The following is an 8,098-nucleotide window of genomic DNA, read 5'->3' as shown; positions in this document are numbered from 1 at the left end:
AAAGAAACAGCAACGAGTTATACGCAAAGATAATGTATGCTAAACGGACAAATTACATGAAAGACTAAAGCTAACAAAACTCATTCAAGAAATCATCTGAATAGCCTTATATCAAATAAATTGAATTTATAATTAAAAACCTTCAAACAAAGAAAAGAAAGGCCCTGGGAACACAATTAGGATTCTTTTGTTTTTTAATTTATTTATTTTATTTTCGGCTGTGTTGGGTCTTCATTGCTGTGCGCGGGCTTCTCATTGCGGTGGCTTCTCTTGTTGTGGAGCACGGGCTCTAGGAGCGCGGGCTTCAGTAGTTGTGGCTCGTGGGCTCTATAGCACAGGCTCAGTAGTTGTGGCGCACGGGCTTAGTTACCCCATGATATGTGGGATCTTCCCTGACCAGGGCTCGAACCCGTGTCCCCTGCATTGGCAGGCGGATTCTTAACCACTGCGCCACCAGGGAAGCCCCACAATTAGGATTCTTAACACGGGAATGTGAAATGGTGCAGCCACTGTGGTGAACAGTATGGTGGTGCCTCAAAAAATGAAACAGAATTACCACAGCAATTCCACTTCTGAGGGTGTGTATCCAAAAGAATTTAAAGAAGGAACTCAGACAGATACTTGTCCTCCCATGTTCATAGCAGCTCTATTCACAACAGCCAAAAGACGGAGAAAACCCAAGTGTCCATCAACAGATGAATGAATAAACAAAATGTAGTCCATCTATACAATGGCATATTAGTCAGCCTTACAAAGGAAGGAAATTCTGACACACACACTACAACATGGGTGAACCTGGAAGACATTATGTTGAGTGAAATAAGCCAGACAGAAAAGGACAAATACTGTCTGATTCCACTAATATGAGGTCCCTAGAGGAGTCATATTCATAGAGAAGAAAGTAGATGGTGCGGGCCAGCTGGGGGAGAGGAAGGCGGAGCTGGTGTTTAATGCGGACAGAGGTTCAGTTTGGGAAGATGAAAAAGTTCTGGAGACAGATGGTGGTGATGGTTACACAACAATGTGAATGTACTTAGTGCCATTGAACTATACACCTAAAATAGTTAAAATGGTAAATTTTATGTTTTTTATATTTTACTACTCTGTGTTCACACGTCAGTGTAAAGATCCAGAGAAAAGGCAAAGCCAGCCCCACTTGCTTACATGTTAGTAACCTGGACATCCACGCCTCCTGCAGCTCAGCACCTTCTGACTTCATCTGCAGACAGCACTGAGAAGACGCTGGGGTCAGCAACACGCAGGCCACCTCTGGACTGGTGACATGTGACCGGAATGATGCTGAGCTTTGGGATGGACGCCTCCTTGTGCGAGGGAGAGGTGTTTCTGCCGTGGGATGTCAGACGCTCTCTGTCCGTCCCAACACTGATGCTCAGTTAGGGCCTGGGGGTTAATCACTGCAGCAATTTAAATGTAACGTGGGCTTAAAATGAGTAAGAATAAAGGACTTTATCCACAACACCTTGCATTGATCAAGAAGAGGCCTCCCTAACTCAAGGAATGTCTTAAAATTTCCGTTAGAATACTTGGTGTGCTACATACGTATTCTGAGTTCTGGTAATTACACAGCTCTTAATCTTCATTACTCTTTCCCTAGTATCTGGCTAAAGTTATACTGTTTGGAAAATCCTGGAAAAACTATATGTCAAGTAACGTAAAAATGTCACACAATAAAAAATAGGTTTACGATCAAATGTTGGTGAGGATATGGAGAGACAGAAATTGCAGCCGGTGGGAATGTAAATCGGTACCACCTTTCTGGAAACCTGTGCAGCAATTCTACTCCTAAATATACACTCCTCAGAAATGCAAACATACGTGCACCGAAACACGTGTACAAAACGTTCAGAACCGCGTCAGTCATAAGAGCCCGGCCTGGGGGCAGCCCAGTTGCCTGCTGGCCGTAGTCGGGTAAATGACCGCGGTATATTCAGACAGTAGAACGCTATAGTGCAATGATGTGTGAACACACCACACACTACATACGTACTACGTGTATACTACATACATACTACCATGTAATATTGCTTCACTCAGAACATGGACAATCTCATGAACATAATATTAAGAAGAATCCAGACACACAATATAATACAATTTATTCAGTGTTTAAGAACAGCAAGACTACCCTATGATGAAACCAATCAGAAGAGCACTTACTCTGGGAATTCCCCAGCGGTCCAGTGGTTAAGAGTCTGTTGTGCTGTCGTCGCTGAGGGCACAGGTTCGATCCCTGGCTGAGGAAGCAAGATCCCAGAAGCCTCGCAGTGTGGCCAAAAAAAAAAAAAAAAAAAAAAAAAAGAGCACTTACTCTGAGGCGGTTGATGACTAGGAAGGGGTGATGAGGGAATTGCCGGGTAACATCCTGTATGTTGCCCCAGTGGTCCCACAGATGCGTTGCCTTTGGAAAAATTCTTCCAGCGGTACATTTGGGATTTGTGAACTTTTCTGTACACGTGCTATGTTTCCATTTAAATGTTGACTTTAAAATACATCTGTATCCTTCAAAGTGTATTTGTAGACATTTAGGAAAATTTTGAGACTAAAGGATACGTAAGTGAATTTAATGAGAGTGATAAAAGTCCTATGCGATTCAAGGAGTTAAATATTTATGTTTTAATAAATGTGTTGAAATTTGACACATACGCATGTTTTTTAATTTAGATATCAATGAGCAGAATAGAAATAAAGCTGTTGATTAACACCCCCTATTGGCCGTCAGCAGTAAGTGCAGGTAGAATCAATACAGGAGAATAGATCAATGGTTGGGAGCTCTGACACTCATCTTTGCTCCTAGGAGTTATACATCAGCATTAGGGTTTAGTAGAAAAGGTGGAAAAGAGGTCAGGGTTGTAAAAATGATGTCTGATAAGTGGACAGAGCTGTAATGACTGCATCTTTGTTTCAGAACACCTATTTCCCTCATTTCACCGTCTGGGTGGTCATGGTCCAAACCCCTCTGCCCCCCGCTGGACGCGACGCAGTCACCCCAGAGGGGAGCCCGTGGCTGCACCCTTCTCTGTTCTGCCGCCCGCTCCTGCGTCAATTGCTCAATTTAACGACTCCAGGACCTCATAAAAGTGGAGTCATACAGGATTTGTCTTTTTGTGACTGGCTTATTGTTTTATGTTCATTTTTAACAAGAAAGCCTTGCAGGAATTTTTAATAAACTCTGCCTATTCCCGTATAATTAGTTTCATGAACGCTTCCCCTGTTCTGTCTCTTTGCGATATTTCTTCTCTTCCTCTCTGCTTAAATCCTTTATTCTACTATTTCTTCCTACCTCTTGCTCTCAGTGCATTTTACTCTCCCTTTCCTGGTTTCCCCTCATTCCCACTTTCCATGACATCACTGGGAGGGAACTCTAAGGAACCATGTGTAGCGGATGACTCATGGGGAACCGGGGTGGTCATCCTCGGGCGCCCCGGTGGTCAGTGCCAGCTCTCACTGTAGGGCTCACTCGCCAGTGCCCCCTGACCCCCAGGGGGCAGTCGCCACAAAAAAGCATGAGGGGAAGGGGAGGAGATGCCTTGAAGAAAGTGAAGACACCTCACCGAGGCCACTACATCTTTTATTTTCCAAGGAGATAAGACAAATGTAACCAGGTCCCAGGGGACCCTCCGGGGCTGCGAAGAAGGAAGGGGTCCCAGGTCAACACTTGGCAGGTGGGGAGCGGCAGATTCCGGAGGATGGGGGAGAAGCGGGCACTGAGGGACCTGAGGCCGGTTTGGTCCTGAGGGAGGGCAGGGGCTGCCCTCAGCTGGGAGCCTCTGAGGTCCCCGCACAACCCAAAGGAGGAGTAAGGGGCCCTCGTGATGCACATTATGGGCTGAACTCTGTCCCTAAAAGGATGTGTTCACGTCGCAACCCCCAATACCTGGGAATATGGCCTCACCTGGAAAGAGGGTCTCTGCAGATGTCACGAGTTAAGATGAGCTCACATCCGAGCGGTGTGGGCCCTTCGTCCAATGTGACTGGCGTGGAAGGTGAGTTTCCCCACCTTGTACATATCTTGAGGTCTAAATTCTACTTCCAACAAAGAGAGAAAGCTAAAGGCTTTTTAAAACATATTTTAAACAGCAAAGCACGGAAGGTATATACAAAGAGCTCCAGATTCATCTTGCCACGCTTTGCATTTTCTCAGCTCATATTTCTATTTTATAACCGATCATGGCAATAAATCAGCATGTTCTTGTGGACAAGAAATATGATTTCCCATTTTGCAGAGTCAACACTTAGATGAGCAGTAGCTACTGAGGTGGTGACTGGGCTGTTCTCTGGTGTCTATTTATTAAGTAACAATCTAACAAATCTTTCTTGAGCACCTACTATGTGCCAGGGCTGGGCACATCCTGAGGACCAGTGGGATGTGGTCTGTGCCCTCACAGTGCTCGTGTTTTACCCACATTGTTGTTCATGCTTCCCTTTTTCAGTTCTCATTGTCTTATTTCCTATGTAAACTGAGTGCTTTAAAATCAATGACGTTACATCACATTTTATGGAATCCTGGGCAAATTCCTACTTCGCTGGTTTTCAGTTTGTTGAAATACAAGAGTTGGCCTCAGGCTCTCTGATTCTGACGGCAGAATGCAGAGCATCTTGGAGCCTTTTCTCCCTAAACATGAATTTCATATTTGATTTATAATGAAGTTGCTTACATATGTGTAGGAGATTGGAAAAGTACGTCTATAATAAGTAAAGAGATAAAATGTGATGGTTTCCATTTTATGGAACAAGAAATATCAAATAAACTGCTAACCTGCCATCTTTCAGTTTAAAGTTTCTGTTTACTCTTTGCAAGGCCTTAAGATGAAACAGGAGAATTCAGTCCCAGCCCCGTGCCACTGCAGAGGAGTTCAAAATGACGTGTCATTGTTTTGTAGGCTGTGTCCTAAAAATATGGGGTGACATCCCCACATCAAGATAGCGGGAGCAGTAAACAGAGGAGATGGAACCCAAGTGAAGTCACAGCCTCAGAATCTTTCCTTCCCACGTGGTTGACAAAGAGCGGCAAGTGTTCTAAGATGACCTAATTTAACGGGGGTGGTTTGGGGACACGGTGAAGATTCCAAAAAACATGAATGAGAGGGTTAGACGTGAGGGTAGGGCAGCAGCTGTGGCAACTGCAGCTTCTGGAAGGAAGCCCACCTCGCCGTGGACCCGAGCCGCTGAGGCCCCACTCATGCCTCGCTGAGGGTGGCGCCCAGATCAGGCGAGACAAGGCAGGACCGCAGCCAGGACGGACGCTCAGCCCTGCACCACCAGCCGCAAGCAGAACTCAGGGGCGACAGGTCCCTGTGCCCGCAGTCGTTTCATAAACATCAGAGCCCTGTTGATTCTCTTCTGTCCCACAATTTGTTGAGAACCCGTGACGTGCCCGGCATTGTGCGGGGGGGAGCCCAGCTGGGGGCTCTGCTGGGGGCTGAGAGTGTCTATTCCAGGGACGCAGCCCACACCTGGGCTGATAACCACAGGACGGGTCTGGGGACCCGGTGCCCACCGTGAGAGGGACCTGAGCTAAAGCTCATCGACCACCTGCCCTCCAGAAGCCCCTACTCTGACTGGCGGCCGCGGTGAGTCTGGGGTCTCCTGGAACCGGCGTCAGTTCAGAGCCAGCGTCCAGGAGTCCCCAGATGTCCGATTCTTCCCCTTTCCCCAGCGCACGGTCACCCCGGTAACAGGCCGTGTCCTCCTTGGAGAGCTGGGAGAGAGGTGAACTGTACATTATCCGCAGTGGACCAGGGTCCTTCCTTAAAGGGACCCGGCCTCCCCTCCATTCAAGGGGTCTGAGAACCGGCCGAGCCTGGGAACTGACTGAGGGGCCGTGACTCTGTGTTTATAATTCAGGTTAGACTTCTGTTCCCTCGACCTCAAACTTTTCTGCCCGTACAGATCAAGTAAGAATCCAGTGGGGTTCCTCTGTTTCACCTCTAGGGACTCCAGGACCGGCCAGCCGCCGCCCCGGGTCTCTGCGCGCAGACTATCCCGAGGCTGCTTGGCCTTCCTTCGCCCACGGTCACCACACCCGCCTCACCTGTCGCAGTTCTGCCCCCCTGGCGCCAGCCCCTCGGGACCCAGCCACTCCCGCTGCGTTTAGGTTTGCCGTGTGAGGTCTGCCTTCAGGGAAGGGTGGTCCCCGCTCTCCCAGGACGCAGGGCTCCCCCCGCGGATTCGCTTCCCCGCTCACGGTGAGAGGTGTGGCCTCTGGACCCCCCAGGTGAGCAGGTCTTACCCGGAAACCCACCCTCACACCCAGGCTCCCTCGGCCTCGGGTCCCTTCCTCTAGGGCACCCAGGCGTTCCACTTCATTTAATACACACCACGTCAGGGCCGCGTTTTAGCCAAACTAACCAACCAAACGCCCTGTCTGACCTCTGAGACTAATGAGACACTCAACCCACCACCTCCGCTTAGTGAGCCAAGTCCTTAAGCCCAAGCTGACCCAAGGGTCCGTTCCTTCTGCCACCATCCCACGCCCGCACACATTCCTGCTCTCTGTACAAATCAGGAAGGCTGGCCCTTCTGTGGGAGCACAGGGCACCTCCCCTAGGGTCACGTGGCACCTCGCCCTGCGGGGCCTGCGGGGATCTGAGTCCAGTTACAGGTCTAGAAGCAAAGAAGGCCAGTGGGGGCGGGACCCCAGCTTCGTCAGGATCCTGCCATCCCGTCCCTTTCCAATTCTCAGGATTCCAGGAGGACGGATAGTCTTAACAAGTGTGAGCGAGGCCCCGGCAGACCAGACACGGTAGTTTCTGGAGCCCAGACGGTTCCTGGCCCAGTTCAGATGGGGGTTCCTCGTAGGGAAGAGAGTCCTGAGCCGGATCGTAATGCATGACTGGGCTTAGGGAAACAGGGCACGAGCAGCTGGACAGAGGGAAGAGCCAGAAGAGGCAGAGCCGAGCCTGTGCCTGTGTGTGCACCTGTGTGTGTGTGCACGCGTGTGTGCACCTGTGTGTGTAGGAGCAGACAAGTGTTTCTATTGTTGCTGAAGTTTAAATTATGAGGCAAGAAATCCTGAGACTGTACTGGTTCACTAATGGAACTTCCATAAGCAAACAGCATTGTAAATCGAACACACTCGTGTTAACTCATGTTCCCTCACAAAACCCCTGAAGGGTTCTTGTTCTTGCTGTAAATCAGTCAGACCCATTTTCCAGATGAGGAAATTGAGGCGAAAGGTCAGCTGCCTGACGATTCTGACCTCAGAGTCTCAGCGGAGGACGGCGTCCAGCCGGGGAGCTGAGAAGCGCAGGAAGAGACCTCAGGTAATGCCTGATGAGCAAGTAGATGGGCTGTCCTTCCGGGCTCAGAGGGAGAGCTTATCCCAGAGAAGAAATTGCTCTGGGCGAAACTGTCAGGGATTGTCAACAGGCTAGTAAAGAGAAATAGATAGGGAATAGTCTTTTTATGGTGACCTTGAACTAAAAGGTCATAGGAAGCACACAAGTGCTCAAGCGCACCCACACACACACACACGCACACACTCCCAGGCAGGGCTGAGAACCACCGGCTTACACCTCCCACCTGTGGGTGAATGCGTCTGGGGAACTGACCTGCGTCTCCTCCGTGGCTGTCCTGCAGCTTCATTTTTGGAGGCTGGACCTGTGTCCACCTGCAGGATGTGCAAACAGACCAGTGTGCCTAGGCCAGAGCATTATTTAGATGAAGCAGTGCTTCCGGCTCTTGGCCAAATGAGACACCCAATAACTCCTGGAGAACCGGGGCCTCTCTCCTCCCTCTGTGTGGATGCAGCGGCCCAGGGCCGCCTGCACCAGGACCACTCACCGTCCAGACCGCCAGGACCGGCGGCGGCCCTGACTCCTTGATTAGATTCTCACTCTGGACCTAGATAGAAGCAAACCTCTCCAAGGAGAGGGCCTGGAAGAGCCCAAATGACCCTCTTGCTCAGGAGTACAAACCTGTTTCTGGTGGGATTTTCATGGTGTTTCCATGGCACCTCAAATGACCATTGCAGATTTCTCTGAAACACAAATAATTTTACTTTTGTCGAAAGGTCAGACTGGCCTGCTAGAGTGTCTTGTAAAGTGTTATGAAATCAAACAAAGAGTGACAAGCTGTC

General features: G+C 49.3%; 1 long non-coding RNA gene across 2 annotated transcripts; it reads right to left on the bottom strand.

The window, feature by feature from the left end:
* Positions 1-226: 226 nt before the first annotated feature.
* On the bottom strand, positions 227-8,001 carry LOC137752173 (uncharacterized). 2 transcript variants are annotated; one of them, XR_011071074.1, is made up of 6 exons: positions 7,938-8,001; positions 7,572-7,630; positions 3,914-7,390; positions 2,179-2,279; positions 1,165-1,415; positions 227-1,055 (listed from the first exon to the last, which is right to left on the bottom strand). It is a non-coding gene; the product is annotated as an uncharacterized lncRNA (long non-coding RNA). The 2 variants fall into 2 exon arrangements; XR_011071073.1 differs by having other exon boundaries at positions 227-1,415.
* Between the last annotated feature and the right edge of the window lie 97 nt (positions 8,002-8,098).

This window comes from Eschrichtius robustus, chromosome 18 (genome assembly GCF_028021215.1).
Source record: "Eschrichtius robustus isolate mEscRob2 chromosome 18, mEscRob2.pri, whole genome shotgun sequence".
Lineage (NCBI taxonomy): Eukaryota > Metazoa > Chordata > Mammalia > Artiodactyla > Eschrichtiidae > Eschrichtius > Eschrichtius robustus.
Note: the sequence above shows the minus strand (reverse complement) of the source record. Positions and strands in the feature narration are given on the sequence as shown.